The sequence below is a fragment of the Loxodonta africana genome, chromosome 26 (assembly GCF_030014295.1).
Source record: "Loxodonta africana isolate mLoxAfr1 chromosome 26, mLoxAfr1.hap2, whole genome shotgun sequence".
NCBI classification, from domain to species: domain Eukaryota; kingdom Metazoa; phylum Chordata; class Mammalia; order Proboscidea; family Elephantidae; genus Loxodonta; species Loxodonta africana.
The window spans coordinates 42,175,571-42,200,734 of NC_087367.1; the positions used below are offsets into that span (position 1 = coordinate 42,175,571).

The following is a 25,164-nucleotide window of genomic DNA, read 5'->3' on the forward strand; positions in this document are numbered from 1 at the left end:
AATACACACAACAGGGAATCATGGAAGTCAATAGGTAAAAGATCACAATAATCAAAAAGAGGGACTAAATACAGGAGGCATTGAACTGCCATATGGAGAGTGATACAAGGCGATATAGAACGATACAAGTTAGGTTTTTACTTAGAAAAATAGGGGTAAATAATAAGGTAACCACAAACAGGTATAACAACTCTATAACTCAAGATAAAAGCCAAGAAAAACGTAACGACTCAACTAACATAAAGTCAAACACTATGAAAATGAGGATCTCACAATTTACTAAGAAAAACGCCTCAGCACAAAAAAGTATGCGGAAAAATGAAACTGTCAACAACACACATAAAAAGGCATCAAAATGACAGCACTAAAAACTTATTTATCTATAATTACCCTGAATGTAAATGGACTAAATGCATCAATAAAGAGACAGAGAGTCACAGACTGGATAAAGAAACACGATCCATCTATATGCTGCCTACAAGAGACACACCTTAGACTTAGAGACACAAACAAACTAAAACTCAAAGGATGGAAAAAAGTATATCAAGCAAACAATAAGCAAAAAAGAAGAGAAGTAGCAATATTAATTTCTGACAAAATAGACTTTAGACTTAAATCCACCACAAAGGATAAAGAAGGACACTATATAATGATAAAAGGGACAATTGATCAGGAAGACATAACCATATTAAATATTTATGCACCCAATGACAGGGCTGCAAGATACATAAATCAAATTTTAACAGAATTGAAAAGTGAGATAGCTACCTCCACAATTATAGTAGGAGACTTCAACACACCACTTTCAGAGAAGGACAGGACATCCAGTAAGAAGCTCAATAGAGACACGGAAGATCTAATTACAACAATCAACCAACTTGACCTCATTGACTTATACAGAACTCTCCACCCAACTGCTACAAAATATACTTTTTTTTCTAGCGCACATGGAACATTCTCTAGAATAGACCACATATTAGGTCATAAAACAAACCTTTGCAGAGTCCAAAACATCGAAATATTACAAAGCATCTTCTCAGACCACAAGGCAATAAAACTAGAGATCAATAACAGAAAAACTAGGGAAAAGAAATCAAATACTTGGAAAAGGAACAATACCCTCCTGAAAAAAGACTGGGTTATAGAAGACATCAAGGAGGGAATAAGGAAATTCATAGAATGCAACGAGAATGAAAATACTTCCTATCAAAACCTCTGGGACACAGCAAAAGCAGTGCTCAGAGGCCAATTTATATCGATAAATGCACACATACAAAAAGAAGAAAGAGCCAAAAGCAGAGAACTGTCCCTACAACTTGAACAAATAGAAACTGAGCAACAAAAGAATCCATCAGGCACCAGAAGAAAACAAATAATAAAAATTAGAGCTGAACTAAATGAATTAGAGAATAGAAAAACAATTGAAAGAATTAACAAAGCCAAAAGCTGGTTCTTTGAAAAAATTAACAAAATTGATAAACCATTGGCTAGACTGACTAAAGAAATACAGGAAAGGAAACAAATAATAAGAAACAAGAAGGACCACATCTCAACAGAACCAAATGAAATTAAAAGAATCATTTCAGATTATTATGAAAAATTGTACTCTAACAAATTTGAAAACCTAGAAGAAATGGATAAATTCCTGGAAAAACACTACCTACCTAAACTAACACATTCAGAAGTAGAACAACTAAATAGACCCATAAGAAAAAAAGAGATTGAAACGGTAATCAAAAAACTCCCAACAAAAAAAAGCCCTGGCCCGGACGGCTTCACTGCAGAGTTCTACCAAACTTTCAGAGAAGAGTTAACACCACTACTTCTGAAGGTATTCCAAAGCATAGAAAATGACGGAATACTACCCAACTCATTCTATGAAGCCACCATCTCCCTGATACCAAAACCAGGTAAAGACATTACAAAAAAAGAAATTATAGACCTATACCCCTCATGAACACTGAAGCAAAAATCCTCAACAAAATTCTAGCCAATAGAATCCAACAACACATCAAAAAAATAATTCACCCTGATCAAGTGGGATTTATACCAGGTATGCAAGGCTGGTTTAATATCAGAAAAACCATTAATGTAATCCATCACATAAATAAAACAAAAGACAAAAACCACATGATCTTATCAATTGATGCAGAAAAGGCATTTGACAAAGTCCAACACCCATTCATGATAAAAACTCTTACCAAAATAGGAATTGAAGGAAAATTCCTCAACATAATAAAGGGCATCTATGCAAAGCCAACAGCCAATATCACTCTAAACGGAGAGAACCTGAAAGCACTTCCCTTGAGAACGGGAACCAGACAAGGATGCCCTTTATCACCGCTCTTATTCAACATCGTGCCAGAAGTCCTAGCCAGGGCAATTAGGCTACACAAAGAAATAAAAGGTATCCAGATTGGCAAGGAAGAAGTAAAGTTATCACTATTTGCAGATGACATGATTATATACACAGAAAACCCTAAGGAATCCTCCAGAAAACTACTGAAACTAATAGAAGAGTTTGGCAGAGTCTCAGGTTATAAAATAAACATACAAAAATCACTCGGATTCCTCTACATCAACAAAAAGAACACCGAAGAGGAAATAACCAAATCAATACCACTCACAGTAGCCCCCAAGAAGATAAGATACTTAGGAATAAATCTTACCAAGGATGTAAAAGACCTATACAAAGAAAACTACAAAGCTCTACTACAAGAAATTCAAAAGGACATACTTAAGTGGAAAAACATACCTTGCTCATGGATAGGAAGACTTAACATAGTAAAAATGTCTATTCTACCAAAAGCCATCTATACATTTAACGCACTTCCGATCCAAATTCCAATGTCATATTTTAAGGGGATAGAGAAACAAACCACCAATTTCATATGGAAGGGAAAGAAGCCCTGGATAAGCAAAGCACTACTGAAAAAGAAGAAGAAAGTGGGAGGCCTCACTTTACCTGACTTCAGAACCTATTATACAGCCACAGTAGTCAAAACAGCCTGGTATTGGTACAACAACAGACACATAGACCAATGGAACAGAATTGAGAACCCGGACATAGATCCATCCACGTATGAGCAGCTGATATTTGACAAAGGACCAGTGCCAGTTAATTGGGGAAAAGATAGTCTTTTTAACAAATGGTGCTGGCATAACTGGATATCCATTTGCAAAAAAATGAAACAGGACCCATACCTCACACCATGCACAAAAACTAACTCCAAGTGGATCAAAGACCTAAACATAAAGACTAAAACGATAAAGATCATGGAAGAAAAAATTGGGACAACCCTAGGAGCCCTAATACAAGGTATAAACAGAATACAAAACATTACCAAAAATGATGAAGAGAAACCCGATAACTGGGAGCTCCTAAAAATCAAACACCTATGCTCATCTAAAGACTTCACCAAAAGAGTAAAAAGACCACCTACAGATTGGGAAAGAATTTTCAGCTATGACATCTCCGACCAGCGCCTGATCTCTAAAATCTACATGATTCTGTCAAAACTCAACCCCAAAAAGACAAACAACCCAATCAAGAAGTGGGCAAAGGAGATGAACACACATTTCACTAAAGAAGATATTCAGGAAGCCAACAGATATATGAGAAAATGCTCTCGATCATTAGCCATTAGAGAAATGCAAATTAAAACTACGATGAGATTCCATCTCACACCAGCAAGGCTGGCATTAATCCAAAAAACACAAAATAATAAATGTTGGAGAGGCTGTGGAGAGATTGGAACTCTCATACACTGCTGGTGGGAATGTAAAATGGTACAACCACTTTGGAAATCTATCTGGCGTTATCTTAAACAGTTAGAAATAGAACTACCATACAACCCAGAAATCCCACTCCTCGGAATATACCCTAGAGATACAAGAGCCTTCATACAAACAGATATATGCACACCCATGTTTATTGCAGCTCTCTTTACAATAGGAAAAATTTGGAAGCAACCAAGGTGTCCATCAACGGATGAATGGGTAAATAAATTGTGGTATATTCACACAATGGAATACTACGCATCGATAAAGAACAGTGACGAATCTCTGAAACATTTCATAACATGGAGGAACCTGGAAGGCATTATGCTGAGCGAAATTAGTCAGAGGCAAAAGGACAAATATTGTATAAGACCACTATTATAAGATCTTGAGAAATAGTAAACCTGAGAAGAACACATACTTTTGTGGTTATGAGGAGGGGAGGGAGGGAGGGTGGGAGAGGGTTTTTTTATTGATTAATCAGTAGATAAGAACTGCTTTAGGTGAAGGGAAAGAGAACACTCAATACATGGAAGGTCAGCTCAATTGGACTGGACCAAAAGCAAAGAAGTTTCCGGGATAAAATGAATGCTTCAAAGGTCAGCGGAGCAAGGGCGGGGGTTTGGGGACCATGGTTTAAGGGGACTTCTAAGTCAATTGGCAAAATAATTCTATTATGAAATCATTCTGCATCCCACTTTGAAATGTGGCATCTGGGGTCTTAAATGCTAACAAGCGGCCATCTAAGATGCATCAATTGGTCTCAACCCACCTGGAGCAAAGGAAAATGAAGAACACCAAGGCCACACGACAACTAAGAGCCCAAGAGACAGAAAGGGCCACATGAACCAGAGACCTACATCATCCTGAGACCAGAAGAACTAGTTGGTGCCTGGCCACAATCGATGACTGCCCTGACAGGGAGCACAGCAGAGGACCCCTGAGGGAGCAGGAGATCAGTGGGATACAGACCCCAAATTCTCATAAAAAGACCAAACTTAACAGTCTGACTGAGACTAGAGGAATCTTGGCGACCATGCTCCCCAGACCTTCTGTTGGCACAGGACAGGAACCATCCCCGAAGACAACTCATCAGACATGAAAGGGACTGGTCAGCGGGTGGGAGAGTGATGCTGATGAAGAGTCAGCTAATTATATCAGGTGGACACTTGAGATTGTGTTGGCAACTCTTGTCTGGAGGGGGGATGGGAGGATAGAGAGAGAGGGAAGCCGGCAAAATTGTCAAGAAAGGAGAGACTGAAAGGGCTGACTCAAGAGGGGGAGAGCAAGTGGGAGTAGGGAGTGAGATGTATGTAAACTTATATGTGACAGACTGACTGGATTTGTAAACGTTCACTTGAAGCTTAATAAAAGTTATTAAAAAAAAAAAATCAACAGAACTAGGCAGATGATCAACAAGAAGATAGAAGAGAACAACACTATAAACCAGCTAATCCTGACAGGCATGAATAGAACACTCATCCAACAATAGCAGAACATACACTCTCCTCAAGCACACATGGAACATTCCCCAGGACAGACGACGTGTCAGGCCATAACAGAAGCCTCAATTAATTTAAAAGAACCGAAGTCATACAAAATATGTTCTCTGACCACAATAGAATGAAATTAGAAATCAGTAACAGAAAGAAAATTATGAAATTCACAAATATGTGAAAATAAAACAATATACTCCTAAGTAACCAATAGGCCAAAGAAAAAAATCACAATGGAAATTAGAGAATACCTTAAGGTGAATGAAAACAAAAATACAACATACTGAAATGTATGTAATGCAGCTAAAGCAATTATTGGAGGAAAATTAATAGCTGCAAATACCTCTATTTTTTTAAAAAAGAAAAATCTCTAATCAATAGCCTAATCTTCCACCTTAAGAAACTAAAATAAGAACAATCTAAACCCAACGCAAGTAGGAACCAGTAAATAATAAAATTAGATCAAAAATAAATGAAATAGAGAATATAAAAACAATAGAGAAAAATCACCAAAAGCTGGTTCTTTAAAAGATCAACAAAAAAAAGACAAACCTTTAGGTATACTCACCAATGGGCGGGCGTGGGGGGGTGGATTCAAGTTAACAAGATCAGCAATGCAAAAGGAGACATCACTACGGAAATAAAAGTGACTGTAAGGGACAAATTAGATAGATGAAATGGATGAATTCCTAAAAAGACAAAAACTATTAAAACTGACTGAAGAAGAAACAGAAAATCTGAATATCTAGGATAAGAAAATTTATAGAGACAGAAAACTAATTAGAGATTACCAGGGTGAAGGGGAAGAGGGAGATTTATTGCTCAATGGTTACAGAGTTTTGGGGTTACAAAAATTTTGGGGAAATACATAGTGGACATGGCTCCACAATATTGTGAATGTAATTAATGCCACTGAATTGTACACTTAAAAACAGTTAAAATGGCAAATTTTATGTTACATATATTTTACCATGATTAAATTTAAAAAACAAAAAAAGACTGAATGTTTTCCCTCCAAGTACAGGACAAGGTAAGGATGTCTGTTCTCACCACTTCCACTTAACATTGTATTGCAAGCTCTAGTCATAATAATTAGGCAAGAAAAAAATATGTTTTAACTCAAACAATGCACACCTCCTACATTTGTTTGCCAACCGCTCCCTCGCGTCATGAGGTATTTTCACAAGTGCCACTATGCCAAGCTTTTTTACACGTTGCTGTTATTTAAAAAAAAAAAAAAAAAGTGCATAGAATACTGATGAAAATACCTCATAATGGGAGGGAGCAGTTGGTAAAAAAAAAAAAAAAAAAAAAAAAGATGTGTGTTATTTCCGTAAAAATACGGTAAAAGGCACCCAGATTAGAAAGGAATAAGCAAAACTCTTATCAGAAGACATCATCATGTACAGTAAAACTTGCAAAAGCCACAACCTATATTTTTTTATGTAAGGCAGTAGACTGAACTGTGTCCCCCAAAAATTTGTGTTGTAAATCCTTACCTCTATGGTGGAAACCCTAGTGGTGTAGTGGTTAAGAGCTACTACATCTGCTAACCAAAAGGTCATCAGTTTGAATCTACCAGGTGTTCCTTGGAAATCCTATGAGGCAGTTCTACGCTGTCCTATAGGGTCACTATGAGTCAGAATCGACTCGACAGCAATGGGTTTTTGATTTTTTTTTTTTCTTCTTTTTTATGCCTGTGGTATAAACCTGTTTGGGAATGAGTTCTCTCTGGTATGTTAATGAGTCAGGATTACTGTAGGGTGTATGTTCAGTCAACCTCTTTTGAGATATAAAAGAGATTTAACGAGCAAAGAAAGGAGAGAGAAGGTAAGACACATGGAGATCTCCAAGGAACCAGAGAGCAGAAGCTGAAGAAACAAGGACTTTCCTCCAGAGCCAACAAAGAGAGGAAGCCTTCCCCTATAGCCAGCACCCTGAATTTGGACATTGAGTCTTCTAAGCTGTGAGAAAATTAATTTGTTTGTTAAAGCTATCCTCTTGTGGTATTTCTGTTATAGCGGCACTAAATAACCAAGACAGGCAGAAACCCGTCAGAGGGGGAAAACTACAATATTTTCTACGAAAACGAGTGATAGAGAAGTGGTAAGACTATACCCTGTCAAAGACAGGAAACCTGCAAGACCCAAAAAAACAAGCCAGTCCTGCAGGATAAGATCAAACATACAAAAATCAATTTTATTTCTATACACTTATAAAAAGAAAACTGAAAATGAAATTAAGAAAATAATTCTATTTACAACAGCAACAAAAAGAATAAAATGCCTAGTAATAAATTTAACAAATTAAATGCGATACCTATACTCTCAAAACTCCAAAACATTGTTCAAAGAAATTAATGACCTAATTTAAAGGCAAACCGTGTTTATGGGTTGGAAGTTTCAATATTGTCAAGAAACACAAAATTAAAAACTCACAGAATGAGAGAAAATATTTGCATATCATGTATCTGATAAGGGACTTGTATCTAGAATACGCAAGAATCCTTACCACTCATTAATGAAAAATCGAACAACCCAATTTAAAAATTGACAAAGGATACGAATAGAAATTTCTCCAACAAAATAAATGAATGGCCAGTAGGTACATGAAAAGATGGTCAACATCATTAGCCATCAGGGAAATGCAAATCAAAGCTACAATGAGATACCACTTCACAACCACTAGAATAGCTATTATACAAAAAAAGGAAAATTATAAGTGTTGGTGTAGATTTGGAAAAATTAGAACCCTCCTCCATTTGAATGTAAAATGGTACAGCTGTGGTGGAAAACAGTCTGACAGTTCCTCAAAAAGTTAAATACAGAGTTACTATTTGACCCAGAAATTCCCCTCCCAGGTATATATATATACCCAAGAGAAATGAAAACATATGTCCACATAAAAACTTGTACACAAAAGCTCATAGCAGCATAATTCATAATAGCTAAAAAGCAAAAACAACCCAAATGCCCATTAACCGATGAACTGATAGGACAAAATGTGGCATATCCTAAAATGGAATATCATTCCAAAATAAAAAAGAATGAAGTATTGATAAAAACTGATATGACAACTCAGTTGGGCCTTGAAAACATGCTAAGTGGAAGAAGTTAGTAACAAATGATCACATGGTATGATTTCATTTATATTAAATGTCCAGAATAGGAAAATCTTTAGAGACAGAAAATAGACTGATGGTTGCCTAGGTCTGGTAGTGGGGATATGGGTGGGATGTGATGGGAGTTACTGCTTAATGGGTACAGGATTTCTTTTCCGGGTGATGAAAATATTCTAAAATTGATTGTGATGATGGCTACACAACTTCATGAATATATTAAAAACCACTGGGATATTACGCATTAAATATTGATTTCTGCTATGTGAATTATATCTCAATAAAGCTGTTATTGAATTATTTTTTAAAAGTTAAAATACACAATGCAACAATTATAGTTGGAGATTTCAATACTACACTCTTAATACTTGACAAAGAAGAAAAAATAACTTGATCAGCAAGTATGTAGAAGACTTGAACAACGCTATCAAATAATTTGACCCTAGTATATTTACAGGATATGATCTGCAAACTTGATCTAACTGATATTTACTCTACACTCAAGCCAACAACAGTAGAACACGCATTCTTTTTAAGCATACACAGGACATTTTTTCAGGCTAGGCCATATTCTGGGACCAAAAAAAAAAAAATCAATATATTTAAAAGAATTTAAATAATTCAAAGTATGTTCTCTGACCATGTTGTTCTTGTTGCTGTTGGGTGCCACCAAATACATTTTCAACTCACAGAGACTCTTTGTGACAGAATAAAACCGTCCCATAGGGTTTTCTAGGCTGTAATCTTTACAGAAGCAGATCACCAGGTCTTTGTCCTGTGGAGCTGCTGGGTAGGTTCAAACCGCCAACTTTTTACGTTAACAGTCAAGTGCTTAACTGTTGCACAACAAGGGCTCCATGTCCAACCATAATGGAATTAAATTAGGCATCAAAAACAGAAAAAAATTGGCAAATCTCCAAATATTTTTTAAATTAAATAAACAATTCACTACTAAATAACCTATGGATCAAACAGGATATCACAAGAAAATTATATTTTTAAATGAGTAAAAATGAAAATATATCAAAATCTACAGGATATCATCAGGCTTCCGCTTCTACCAGATGGAGTAACAGACACTAAATTAACCCTCCCACTTGAAACAAACAAGAAAAAAAAACACAAATTTTATGAACCAATGATTGTAAGAGACTGGCACCAGGCAATGAAGGACAGTGAGTCGTGAGAGATGGGAAACAAATTGTCCTAACTTATGACCTTTAGAGAATTTCCAGTTTATAGCACAGGGAGTAGGAGCTTAGCTACAGCACAGGAGATTCCCTCAGATGAGGTTCCGAGGGTCCGGGATAACAGGATAGCTAGCTGTACTTCTCAGGACAGAGTATCAGAGAAGATAGAGCCAAATACATGCTGCTGGCAAAAAGTACACTTTAAGTATAAAAACAAAATTACGTTAAAAATAAAAGGATGCAAAAAAACATGCTAGGCTAACACTAATCAAAGAAAATCTAGTGTAGCAATATTAATACAATAGAAAGTACATTTTACAGCAAAGACTATTACTAGGTATAAAGAAGGTAATTTCATAATGTTAAAAGGAGTAATTCATAAGAAGATATAACAATCCTAAATGTTTATGTACCTAACAACAGAGCTTCAAAATACTTGAAGCAAAACCTCACAGACCTGCAAAAACACACAAACCCGTAATTACAATAGAAGACTTCAATATTTCTTTTGCAATAATTGATAAAACAAGTAGGCAGAAAACTAAAAAGGATACAGAGGACTTGAACAACACTATCAATGAACTTAGCCTAATTGACACTGATAAAACACTCCAACCAACAACAACAGACTATACATTATTTTCAAGTGCACGGGGTAATACTTACCAAGATAAACCATGTTCTGAACCATAAAACAAGTCTGAATAAATTTTAAAGGATTGAGATCATATGAAGTATGTTCTTTAACCACAATGCTTATTAAACTGGAAATCGGTAACAAAAAAATTTCTGGAAGATCTCCAAATATATGGCAACTAACAACTTATCTAACTGTAAAAATCCATGAGCCAATAAAGAAATCAAAAGGGAAATTATTAAGTGTTTTAACTGAAAGAAAATGAAAACATGAAATTATCAAATCTGTGGAACCTCACTAAAGCTCTACTTAAGAGGAAACTTAGAGCACTGAGCAAATAATCTGACCTCAGTTTCTACCTTAAGAAACTAGAAAAATAGCAAATTAAACCCAAGGTAAGCAGAATTTATAATGAAAATCAGAACAGAAATCAGTGAAATAGAAAAAAATGAAGCCAAAAGTTGTTCCTTTGAGAAGACTAAAAAACCTGATAAATGTCTAGACAGGCCAATCAAGAATCACAGAAAGAAACCACGAATTACCAATATCGAGAAAGGCAGACATGACATTACTAGAGAAAAAAAAAAAAAAAAGATTATACAAATGGCAAAAAACTAATATTGGAATAAAATGAACAACGTGATACCAATAAATTTTACAACCATGAAACAGACTAATTCCTTGAAAGATACAAAGCTCACTTAAGAAGAAATAAGGTATTTAAAAAATTGAATCAGTAGTTAATACTTTTCCCATAAAGAAAACCTAAGTCTCGAGAAGTTTCATTAGAGAATTCTACCAAACATTTAAGGAAGTCATACACAATGTTCCAGAAAATTGACGACTAGGGAATGGTTTACTAACTCATTCTATGAGGCCAGCATCACCCTGATACCAAAACCAAAAAAAAATATTACAAGAAAAGTAAAATGCAGACCAATATTCTTAATGAATGTAGATGCAAAAATTCTATACAAAATCTTAGCAACTCAAATCCAAAAATCTATAAAAACAAGAACACATTATGACTTAGTGGGATTTATCCCAGCAATACATGATTGGTTTAATATGTGAAAATATATTAATGCAACTGATCTTACTAAAAGACTAAAATAAGAAAAACTATATGATCCTGTCACTGGGTAAAAAGCATTTTTAAAAATCTAACATCACAAGCCAAGATGGCGGACTAGTCAGAGGCACCAAGCCATCCCTCTGCAACAGAGACCTGAGAAGCCAAGTAGAACAGATACAGACATCAATTCTGGAACCCTGTACTTTAAATGAAAGGATAAAGCATTAGATCAGAAGCCGCTGAAAAGAAGACATTCATCGAAAACAGCGAACAAAATATGGAGTGGAGGTTCCCTGCCAACCAGCACGGCACAGCCAAGCCATCTTGAGACAAAGCCAAAAACCCTGCACAAAGAACAAAGAAAGTCTCCTTCATAGAACGTCCGCTAGAAGATAGAGGAATGGCGCAGACACACTCAGAGCGAAGTAAGGTCCTGTTTGCTGGTTGCAACTCAAGGAGGTGCTCAGACACTCTCACACAGTAACCAGAGGAACACGCTCCTACAATACCATCCTTCTGGCAAACAGTGGCAAGAACTACTCTACCCTAGCACCAGACTACCAGGGACCACAGTACAAACCCTCCCTATATCTACTCCCATCCTCACCCTCTTTGCCTCCCCTATGCCTCTCTTCTTCCCACAAGTTACACCCCACTGTGCTACAGTCAAACAACCCAGCTCTACACACCTCCCTCCTTGGGCTGGCCAGTTTGGCTGTGTCACAGCAAAGCAACCCAGATGCACCTTCCTCTCTCCCTAATGATTCTGAGCCACTATACTGCAGCCAGAGACTCAGCCCTGTGCCCATGCCTCTTCCCTCCCTGCTGGCTCTGTCCCACTGCCCCATAGCTGGGCATTCCAGCCCTGTGCTCTCCCAACCAGCAAGTTCTATTGTGCTGCATCACAGCTGAGCAATGTGGACTGCTCATCCAGAGAAGATGGTGAGAGCTATCATGCCTGCAAGTGAGTAAGAAACAAAGTACGCCAAGCCCACCTGCTGAGACATATCAAAACAAAACAAATAAGCAGGATGAAAAAACAAACATTAAATCAACAAAGAAATTAATACCTGAATGTCTTGGAGAGGGCAGGCAATACCAAAAAATACCAAAAAGTAGGAAAAGATAGTTCCAACAAGTGACCAAAATAATGAGATAACCATCCAGTAGAAGGAAAGACAGTGGAACTACCTAATATGGAATTCAAAAGACTAATATTTAGGGCTGTCCAAGAGCTCAGGAAAGAAATCAAAGAAAATAAAAACAAAACCAAGGAAAAATAGGCAAAATAATGGAAAACAGACAAAATCAACATAAACATAGCCAAAGTCAAGGAAAATACAGACAAACCAAGAGAAGATTTCAGGGAAATAACACCAGAACAAAATAAACAATTAGCAATCTTACAACACCAGAAACTAGAAATCGAAAAGATAAATGAAATTTCAGACATGGAAAACTCAATAGAAGGTTTTAGGGGCAAATCTGAAACAATGGAAGGCAGAATCACAGAGATTGAAGACATACCCATGGACACCAATTTGTTTAAGGAAAAATCAGAAAAAAACCTAAGCATTATGTGGGACACTATCAACAGCAAAAATGTACACATGACAGAGTTTCAGAACACGGAAAGAAAAAGGAAAACAGAGAGGGCTGTTGAAGATTTGCTGGCAGAAAACTTCCCACATATCATGAAAGACAAAAAGCTGACCATCCAAGAAGCTCAACCAACCCCATATAGTATCAACCCAGTGCCACCGAGTATAGACCCCAAAAGAAAGTCTCCAAGACATCACACTCACCAAAACCAAACACAAAGAATTCTGAGAGCAGCTCTAGAAAAAAGAAAGTCACTTACAAAGGAGAAACAATAAGACTAAACTCTGATTACTTGGCAGAAACTATGCAGGCAAGAAGGCAATGGGATGACATATACAAAACCTTGAAAAAAATACTGCCAACCTAAAAATAATATATCCTGCCAAACTCTCTCTCAAATATGCTGGCAAAATTAGGACATTTCCAGATAAACAAAAAGTAAGAGGATTTGTAAAAACCAAACCAAATTTACAAGAAATATTAAGGAAGTCCCTCAGTTAGAGAACCAATAACACCAGACAACAAACTGAGGCTAGGACAAAGGACAGCATCAGCCATACCTAGGTAAAGAACTCTCAATAATTAAAAAAAAAAAAGATTTAAAACAGGGAACCAGAGATGGAAATCCGTAAATGACAACATCAAAACGATGAAAAGGGGATCAAACATTGCAGGTACAGAACGTTCAAATAGAGAGGCAATCAAGGTGATATCAAGTAATAAAAGACTAGGTCAAACTTAGGAAGATAAGCGTAAATTTGAACATAACCACAAAGATAGTTAACAAATCTACTCATCATAATAAAAAAGAAAAACATAAAAACTCAATAAATAGATAATCTAGAATAACGAAAGAATGAAAAGAAATTCCACAAACTACAGGAAATCAGAACCAGAAAGTAAGAGGAACTAAGAAAACACCAGCACAACAAAAAAAACCACAACAAAATGACAGCAATAAACTCGCAGCTATCAATAATCACACTGAATGTAAATGGCTTAAATGCACCCATAAAGAGAGAATGACAAAACGGATTAAAAAAAAACAGGACCCATCAACATGCAACTGTTGGATGGTGCAGGACTGGACAGTGTTTTGTTCTGTTGTACAAAGGGTCACTATGGATCAGAACCAACTTGACAGCACCTAAAAGCAACAACAATCTATATGCTGTCTACAAAAGACACGCCTTAGCCACAAATACATAATTTCATTAAAAATCAAAAGACGGAAAAAATACATCAAGCAAACAGCAATCAAAAAAAAGCAGGAGCAGTAAAATTAATCTCAGTAAAGTAGACTTTAAGGCAAAATCCACCATAAAAGACAAGGAATGGTATTATGTAATGATTAAAGGGATAATCCACCAAGAAGACATAACCTCAATAAATACCTACGCACCCAACGACAGGGCTCCAAAATACATAAAAACTAATTCTAACAGCACTGAAAAGAGAAATTGACAGTTCCACAGTAATAGTAGGAGACTTCAACACACCACTCTTGGTAAAGGACAGAACATCTAGTAAAAAACTCAACAACGATACAGAAGTTCTGAAGTCCACAATCAAATTGACCTCATAGACATGTATAGAACACTTCACCCAACAGCAGCAAAGTATATGTTCTTTTCCAATGCATACGAAACATTCTCCAGAACAGACCACCATTTTAGCCAACAAAGGAACTCTAAGTAAAATGCAATGACACAAAAGTAGAAATCAGTAACAGAAGAAAAAGGGGAAAAAAATAAAAACTTAGAAACTGAGTAACACCTTGCTTAAAAGCCACTGGGCTATAGAAGAAATCAAAAGTGGAATAAAAACTTCCTAGAATCAAATGTGGATGAAAACACATCATACCAAAACCTTTGGAATACAGCAAAGGCAGTGCTCTGAGGTCAATTTCCAGAAATAAAAGCATACATTAAAAAAAGAAGGGCCAAAATCAAATTGTTAGCCCTGTAACACAAACTGCTGAGCAAATAATCAAGAAGCTGTACTATATGAAGAAGAACATGGCATCAGGATTGGAGGAAGACTCATTAACAACCTGTGTTATGCAGATGATACAACCTTGCTTGCTGAAAGAGAAAAGGACTTGAAGCACTTACTAATGAAGATCAAAGACCACAGCCTTCACTACAGATTGCAACTCAACATAAAAAAAAAACAAAAATCCTTACAACTGGACCAATGAGCAACATGATAAATGGAGAAAAGATTGAAGTTGTCAAGGATTTCATTTTACTTGGATCCACAATCAACAGCCAGGGAAGCAGCAGTCAAGAAATCAAAAGACACATTGCATTGGGTAAATCTGCTGCAAAGGACCTCTTTAAAGTGTTAAAAGAGCAAAGACGTCACCTCAAAGACTAAGGTGCACCTGACCCAAGCCATGGTATTTTCAATCACCTCATATGCATGTGAAAGCTGGACAACGAATAAGGAGGACTGAAGAACTGACGCCTTTGAATTGTGCCATTGGCGAAGAATACTGAATATACCACAGACTGCCGAAAGAATGAACAAATCTGTCTTAGAGGAAGTACAATCAGAATGCTCCTTAGAGGCAAGGATGGCAAGACTGCATCTTACATACTTTGGACACATTGTTAGGAGGGATCAGTCCCTGGAGAAGGACATCATGCTTGACAAAGTATAGGGTTAGTGGAAAGAGCAAGACCCTCAATCAGGTGGACTGACACAGTGGCTACAGCAATGAGCTCAAGCATAGCAATGATTGTAAGGTTGGCGCAGGACCGGGCAGTGTTTCGTTCTGTTGTGCATAGGGTCACTATGAGTCAGAACCAACTCGATGGCACCTAACAACAACAACATAACGCAAACAGAGAGCAGCAAAAGAAGCTCAAGTCACCAAAGAAAATAATAAACATCAGAGCAGAAATAAATCATAATGGAAAACAGAAAAACAATAGAAAGAATCAACGAGACCGAAAGTTGGTTCTTTGAAAAGATCAACAAAATCAACAAACCACTGGCCAAACTGACAAAAGAAAAACAGGAGATGAAACAAATAACCCAAATAAAAAATGAGATGGGAGACATTACAACAGACCCAACTGCAATAAAAAGGATCATAACAGAATGCTATGAAAAACTGTACGCCAACAAATTTGAGAACTTAGAGGAAAGGGACAAATTTGTAGAAACGCAATGCATACCTAAATTAACACAAAGTGAGACTGAAAAATCTGAACAAACTCAGAACAAGACAAAAAATTGAAGAGGTAATAAAAAAAAAAAAAAAACAGCCCTGGCTCGGACAGATTCACTGGAGAATTCTACCAAATATTCAGAGAACAGCTAACACCAGTACTACTCAAACTATTTCAGAGCATAGAAAATGAAAGAATACCCCCCGAATTCATTCTATGAAGCTAGTATAACTCTGATACCAAAGCCAGGCAAAGACACCACAAAAAGAAAATTAGACACAAAATTCTCAACAAAATTCTAGCCAATACAATTTAGCATCACATCAAAAAAAAAATATACCACAATCAACCAGGTATGCAAGGATGGTTCAACATTAGAAAATCAATCAAGGTAATCCACCACACAAATAGAACAAAAGAAAATAATTACACAATCGTATCAGTCAATGCACAAAAGGCATCTGATGAAGTCTGACACCCTTCCTGATAAAAAACTCTCAATAAAGTAGGAATAGAGGGGAAATTCCTCAACATCAAAACCAAGAGCCAACGTCATTCCTAACAGAGAGAAGATGAAAACATTTACCCTGAGAACAGGAACAAGTCAAGGACACTCTTTATCACTACTCCTATTTAACATTATGCTGGAAGTCTGAGCTAGACCAATATGGCAGGAAAAATACAGGGCATCCAAATTGAAAGAAGAAGTAAAATCATCACTATTCACAGATGATATGATCCTGTACATAGAGAACCCCAAAGATTCCACAAGAAAACTACTGGAAATAATAGATTCAGCAGAGTAGCAGAATACAAGATAAACATACAAAATATCAGTTGGATTCCTATATACCAGCCAAGAGAACTATCAAAACAAAATCAGAAAAGCAATACCATTTATAACAGCACCTAATAAAATAAAATACTTAGGAATAAATATAACCAAGAATGTAAAAGACATATACAAAGAAAACTACAAAAAAGTACTGCAAGGAAACAAAAGAGACCTACATAAATGGAAAATCATACCATACTCATGGATAGGAAGACTCAGCATTACAAAAATGTCAATCCTACCCAAAGCAATCTACAAATATAAGGCAATCCCAATCAAAATACCAACAGCATTCTTTAACAATGTGGAAAAACTAATCACCAACTTTATAAGGAACGGAAGGAAGTCCCAGAGAAGCAAAGCATTTGTTATGGATTGAATTGTGTCTCTGTGAAATGTGTATCAACTATGCTAGGCCATGATTCCCAATACTGCGTGATTGTCCACCATTTTGTCACCTAATGTGATTTTCCTATGTGCTGTAAATCCTACTTCTATGCTGTTGATGAAACAGGATTAGAGGCAGTTGTGTACTGTCTGGAAACTCTGGTGGCACAGTGGTTAAGTGCTACGGCTGCTAACCAAAGGGTTGGCAGTTTGAATCCGCCAGGTGCTCCTTGGAAACTCTATGGGGCACTTCTACTCTGTTCTATAGGGTTGCTATGAGTCGGAATTGACTTGACAGCACTGGGTTTGGTTTGGTTTTTTGTTTATGTACTGTCTAATCAATGTACAAGATTAGGTTTTGACTTAAGTCAATCTCTTTTGAGACACAAAAGATAGAAGTGAGCAAAGAGACATGGGGACCTCATACTAGCAAGAAACAAGAGCCAGGAAAATAGCATGTCGTTTGGACCTGTGGTCCCTGTGCTGAGAAGCTCCTCAGCTGGGGAAGATTGATGACAAGGACCTTCCCCCAGAGGCAACAGAGAAAAAAAGCCTTTCCCTGGAGCTGGTACCCTGAATTCTGACCTCTAGCCTCCTAGACTGTGAGAGGATAAATTTCTCTTTGTTAAAGCCATCCACTTGTGGTATTCATCATAGCAGCACTAGATAACTAAGACAGCATTACTGAAGAAGAAGAAGAAAGTAGGAGGTCTCATATTACCTGATCTCAGAACCTACCATAACAGACATGGTAGTCAAAACAGCCTGGTAATGGTAAAATGACAGACACATAAACCAATGGAAAAGAATCGAGAACCTAGAGGTAAATTGATTCACCTACGGTCAGCTGATCTTTGACAAAGGCCCAAAGTCCATTAAGTAGGGGAAACACAGTGTCTTCAACAAATGGTGCTGGCAAAACCAGATGTCCATCTGTAAAAAAAAAAATGGAACAGGACCCACAACTCACACCATATACAAAAACTAATAAATGATAGATCAAAGATCTCAATATAAAACCTAAAACTATAAAGATCATGGAAGAAAAAATAGGGACAACGCTACGGCCCTAATACATGACATACATAGAAAATAAGCCATAACTAAAATGCACAAACACCAGAGGATAAACTAGATAACTGGGAACTCCTAAAAATTAAACACTTATGTTCATCAAAAGACCACCAAGAGAGTAAAAAAAGAACCTAAAGACCAGGAAAAAAAATTTGGCTATGAAATATCCAACAAAGGTCTAATTTCTAAAATTTACAGAATAGTTTGATATCTCAACAGTAAAAAGACAAATAATCTAATTAAAAAATGGGCAAATGATATGAACAGACACTTCACCAAAGAAGACATTCAAGCAGCTAACAGGCACGTGAGGAAATGCTTGCGATCATTAGCCATTAGAGAAATGCAAATCAAAAGTACCATGAGATACCATTTCATTCCGATATTACTGGCACAAAAAAATAAAAAAATAACAAATGTTGGAGCAGTTACAGGGAGACTGGAACTCTTATACACCACTGGTGGGGATCTAAAATGGTACAACCACTATGGAAAATGGTATGGCATCTCCTTAAAAAGTTACAAGTAGAACTACCATACAATCCAGCAGTTCCACTCCTGGGAATCTATCCTAGAGCAATAAGAGCCACCACATGAATACACATGTGCATACCCATGTTCATTGCAGCATTATTCAAGATATCAAGAAGATGAAAACAACCAAAGTGCCCATCAACAGATGAATGGATGAACAAATTATGGTACATATACACAATGGAATATGACGCAACGATACAGAACAATAATGAATTCACAAAACATCTCATGATACGGATGAACCTACAGGGCATTACATTGAGTGAAATAAGTCAATCTCAAAAGGACAAATATTCTATGAGACCACTATGATAAAAACTCAAGATTTATACCCAGAAAGAAACACTCTTTGGCAGTTATGAGAGAGGGGAGGGTTGAGGAGGTGAAATCACTAACTAGATAGTAGGTAAGTGGTAACCTGGTGAAGGGAAAGACAGTACACATTGTAGGGGAAGTCAGCGCAACAGACCAAGGCAAAATCATAGAAACTTCACTAACACATCCAAACACCCAGAGGAACACAGTTACCGGGCTGAGGGTTGGAGACCATGGTCTTAGACATCTAGGTCAACTGGCAATAACAAAGTTCATACAGAAACTATTCTACATCTGAATTTGCTGAGTAGCACTGGGGTCTTAAAAGCTTGCCGGTGGCCATATAAAATACATCTATTGGTCCCATCCTCGCTGGAACAAAAGAGAATGAAGAAAACCAAAGACACATGGGAAATGTTAGTGCAAAGGACTGATGGACTGCGACTACCACTGCCTTCACCAGGTTGAGCCCGTAACAACTAGATGCTGCCCAGCTACCACCAACAACTGCTCTGACAGAGATCACAATAGAAGTTCCCAGACAGAACAGGAGAAAAATGCAGAACCAAATTCAAATTCACAAAAAAAAAAGAGACTTTATTGTTCTGACAGAGACAGGAGGAACCCCATTTTTAACGTTTTTTTATTGTGCTTTACATGAAAGTTTACAGCTCAAGATAACTTCTCCTACAAAAATTTATATACATATTGCTATGTGACACTAGTTACAATCCCTATAATACGACAGCACGCTCCCTCTTTCCATCCCAGGTTTCCCATGTCCATCCCACCAGCTCCTGTCCCTTCCTGCCTTCTCATGCTGCCTCCGGACAGGAGCCACCCATTTGGTCTTGTGTATCTGCTTGAACTGAGAAGTACACTCTTCACGAGTATTATTCTACATTTTATAGTCCAGTCTAATCTTTGTAAGAGTGGGCTTTGGGAACGGTCCAGGGTCCAGGGCTTCAGGGGTTCCTCCAGTCTCAGTCAGCCCACTAAGTCTGGTCTTTTTACGTGAATTTGAGTTCTGCTCCACACTTTCCTCCCGCTCCATCAGGGACTCTCTGTTGTGTTCCCTGTCAGGGTGGTCACTGGTGGTAGCCAGGCACCATCTACTTCTTCTGGTCTTAGGCTGATGAAGTCCCTGTTTTATGTAGCCCTTTTGCCCAGACACACTATTAACTCAGAACTGAAGCCAGAGATTACACAGGTCTATAAAACAAACAATAACCCAGGTGAGGAACATGCTTCTTAGCTCAATCATGTAAATGAGAACAAATGGGCGACACCTGTCCAAAAGCAAAGACCAGAAGGCAGGAAGGGACAGGAAAATGGGACAACGGAAACAGGGAACCCAGGGTAGACAAGACGAAACTGCTGACACATCGCAGGGATTGCAACCAACATCACAGAACAATTTGTATATAAATTGTTGAATGAGAAACTAATTTGCTTTGTAAACTTTCACCTAAAGCACAATTAAAAAAAAAATAAATTATTTTTAAAAAAACCAACATAGCAAAAGAAGTGATCCTATACAAAGAAAATCCCAGAAGAAAGCTGCTGGATGTAATAGGAGAATTTAGCAAATTAGCAGGGTACAAAATCAATATACCAAAATCAGCTGGGCTTCTATAAAATAACAAGGAAAACTCCAAAAAGTAGATTAAAAAAGCAATGCCATTTAAAACCGCCCCCAAATCAATAAACTATCTAGGAATAAACCTAACCAGCAATGTAAAAGACATATAAAATGAAAACTGTAAAATACTACTGCAAGAAGCTGAAAGAAACCTACATAAATGGAAGAACATTTCGAGCTATGGATTGGAAGACTTACCATTGTGGAAATGTCCATATTACTCAAAGCAATCTATAGACATAAAGTAATCCCAATCCAAATTCCAACTAGTTCTTTATCAAAATGGAAAAACTAACCACAAACTTTATATGGAAAGGAAAGATGCCCCGAATAGCCAAGGAAAAGTGAAGAAAAACAAAGTAAGAGACCTCACACTTCCCCATCTCAGAACATACTATACAGCCACAGTAATCAAAACAGTCTGATACTGCTACAATGATGGACAGAGAGACCAACAGAATAGAACTGGAACCCAGAAGTAAATCCATCCACCTGATTTTCAAGAAAGGGTCAAAGTACATTCAGTAAGAACAGTCTCTAAAAAAATGGTCTGGTGAAACTAGATAACCATATGTGGAAAAATGAAACAGGATCTGTAACTCATACCACACACAAAAAATAACTCAAAATGGACCAGAGGCCAAAATATTAAAGCTAAACCTATGAAGTTCCTGGAAGATAACACAGGGAAAAAACTATTTTTTCCAATTAATTTTTTGCAGAAATACACTATTAAACACTACAAATGCATGTACAATAGAAGACAAATTAGGTAATTTCGATCCTCCTGAAAATTATGTTTTATCAAAAAAATTTACCAAAAGAGTAAAAACAGAACCTACAGACTGGGAAAAATATCTTTGGAAAAGACATCTAATAATGGTCTAATCTCCATAATATAGAAAAAACTTTAACTCAATAACAAAAAGGCAAATAATCCAATCAAAAAATGGACAAAGAACAGGAACAGACACTTCACAAAAGAGGGCATTCAGGTGGCCAACAAACACATGAAAAGATGCTGATGATCATTAGTCACTAGAGAAATGCAATTGAAAACTGTAATGAGATACTCTCCCAACCCTACAAAAATGTCAATGATCAAAAACAAAAAATGCTGGCAAGGCTGTGCAGGGGAGATTGGAATGCTGGTGGGATTGTAAAATGATATAACTTCTGGAAAATCATGCAGCACTCAAAAACCTAGAAATACTTTACCACTCAGCAATCCCACTCCTAGGTACAGGAAGTCCCTGGGTTACAAACAAGATTGGTTCCTAAATCTGTCTTTCAGTCCAATTTATATGTTAAGTCAGAACAGGTACATACAGTTCTTCTTCAGTGTCAGCTAGTCAAATATTTGACTTAATATATAATGCACTGCCGTTGAGCTGATTACAACTCATAGCAGCCATATAGGACAGAGTAGAACTGCCCCAGCAGGGCTTCCAAGTTGCTGCTGGTGGATTCAAACTGCTGACTTTCTGGGTAGCACCCCTAGATCTAAACCACTGTGCAACCTGGGCCCAATCTTAATATAATATAATAGTATATATTTTATTTTTCTATACATATGAGACACTTAAACACTTTCAAATCGCACGTTTTCATGAGTTATTACAAATCGTTATATGTATTTAAATCAAATTTTTAATGGGCTGTATGACAGTCTGTTCGTAAGTACAAGTTGTCTGTAAATCAGGTGTTCATAACCCAGGGACTGCCTTAAACACCCTAGAGATATAACAGCAGTGACACAAATACACATATGCACACCTATGTTCACTGCAGCATTATCCACATAGCGAAAAGATGGAAACACCCTAAGCATCTATCCATGGGTGAATGGATAAACTGTGGTACATATGCACAGTGGAATACTACACATTTATACAGAATAATGATGAATCATTGAAACATAGATGAATTTCGAGGACATGACACTGAGTGCAATAAGTCAATCACAAAAGGACAAATACTTCATGGTCCCACATTTATACAGATATGAATAGGTATACACACAGAAAGTATACACACAAAAAGCAATGTTCTTTGACGGTTACCAGGTATGGGAAGGAGGAGGGGAGAAATCACTTTCTGGATACTGTACACATATCATTTTTGGTGATGGGGAAAGGCAATACCCAATATGGAAAAAATCTACGCAAAATGACCAAGGTAGATGATGACATTAAGAAGTACACAAGATACAAAAACAGATACATGGACCAATGGAACAGAATTGAGAATCCAGACATAAATCCATCCACGTATGTGCAGTTCATATTTGACAAAGGCCCCAAAACTGTTAAATGGGGAAAAGACAGTCTTTTTAACAAATGGTGCTTCCATAACTGGATAATCATCTGCAAAAAAAATAAAAAAAGACCCATACCTCACTCCATGCACAAAAACTAACTCAAAATGAATCAAAGACCTAAATATAAAATCTAAAACGAAAAAGATCATGGAAGTAAAAATAGGGACAACATTAGGAGGGCTAATACATCGCATACACAGTATACAAAACACTATAAAGAACACAGAAGAAAAACTAGGTAACTGGGAGCTCCTAAAAGTCAAACACCTATGCTCATCCAAAGACTTCACCAAAAGAGTAAAAAGACTACCTGCGGGGGGGGGGGGGCCAAGATGGCGGACTAGGTAGACGCTACCTCGGATACCTCTTGCAACAAAGACTCGAAAAACAAGTGAATCGATCATGTACACAACAATCTACGAACCCTGAATAACAAACACAGATTTAGAGATGGAAAACGAACAAATACGGGGAAGCAGTGATTGTTTTCAGAGCCTGGAGCCAGCGTCCCAGTGAGGTAACCTTTGGTGCCCGATTTAGGGCAGAGCCCAGGGGAGCTGACGGCGCAAACAAGGGACCCAGCCCTACCCCCCTGAACTTACCCCGGGAGGGGGCCCAGCCAGTTCACGCGGGCGGCGTGGCCACGCAGCCAGTGGGAGAAGTCCCCGGGAGGCAGTGACTGGTCTTGGAGCTTGGAGAGCAGCGTCCCAGCCGGGGAATCGTGCCGCCAGGCATTTGACTGGGCGCTGTCACGACACGCCGGGAGGGGGCCCAGCTGGTTCGCGAGGGCGCCACGGCAACGCGGCTGGCGGGATGAGAAGTCCCCGGGAGGCAGTGACTGATTTTGGAGCCAGGAATAAAGCGTCCCAGCAGGGGAACCTTGACGCTAGGATTTGGACTGGCAGCGGAGGATCTGACCATGACTTCAGCAGGCCAGACCCCCGGGGGCCATCTCCACACAACCAGCACACATAGGCGACACGCCCAGCGGGAATCTCAGATATAATAGTCATTTCAAGCAAGACAAACAACTCTGGCTATATTCTGAGGTTCTACTCTCCTATCTCTCTGATCCCTCCCCCACCCTTCCCAGGCGGCTTCATTAACATTGGAATTTCCTGAGCCAGAGGGATAACGGCTCCGGCTCCGCGGCAGTTTACTTCCCCCCCCACTTTTTTTTTTCTTTTTTCTTTTGGTCTTTTCCTAACCCACTCTTTCGGCCTGAGAGAAGGAGCAAAAAAAAAAAAAAAAAACCCAGAGACCGAAAATCCACCCCTAATTAGACTAAAAAAACAGAACCACCTACAGCCAAGCATATATGATCCAAATCTCAGACTTTCATCCTTACAGGGAACAAGGTGGCAGTTATAATCCAAAGGCAATTCTGATAGGGATCGGACTGCATTTTTTTTTAGCGGATTCTCTGGAAAAACTAGTTTCCCAGTGATGGCTCGGAGACAGCAGTCCATATCAAACCACATAAAGAAGCAGACCATGACAGCTTCTACAACCCGCCAAACAAAAGAATCAAAATCTTTCCCAAATGAAGATACAATCTTGGAATTATCAGATACAGAATATAAAAAACTAATTTACAGAATGCTTCAAGACATCACAAACGAAATAAGGCAAACTGCAGAAAAAGCCAAGGAACACACTGATAAAACTGTTGAAGAACTCAAAAAGATTATTCAAGAACATAGTGGAAAAATTAATAAGTTGCAAGAATCCATAGAGAGACAACATGTAGAAATCCAAAAGATAAACAATAAAATTACAGAACTAGACAACGCAATAGGAAGTCAGAGGAGCAGACTCGAGCAATTTGAATGCAGACTGGGACATCTGGAGGAACAGGGAATTAACACCAACGTAGCTGAAAAAAAATCAAATAAAAGAATTAAAAAAAATGAAGAAACCCTAAAAATCATGTGGGACTCTATCAAGAAGGATAACTTGTGTGTGATTGGAGTCCCA

The 25,164-nt window shown here is 37.7% G+C and overlaps 1 protein-coding gene across 5 annotated transcripts in view; it reads right to left on the minus strand.

Moving 5' to 3' along the window:
- PCCB (propionyl-CoA carboxylase subunit beta) overlaps positions 1–25,164 on the minus strand; it is a 221,736-nt gene that overhangs the window by 100,671 nt on the left and 95,901 nt on the right. The gene's annotated exons all lie outside the window — the stretch shown is intronic.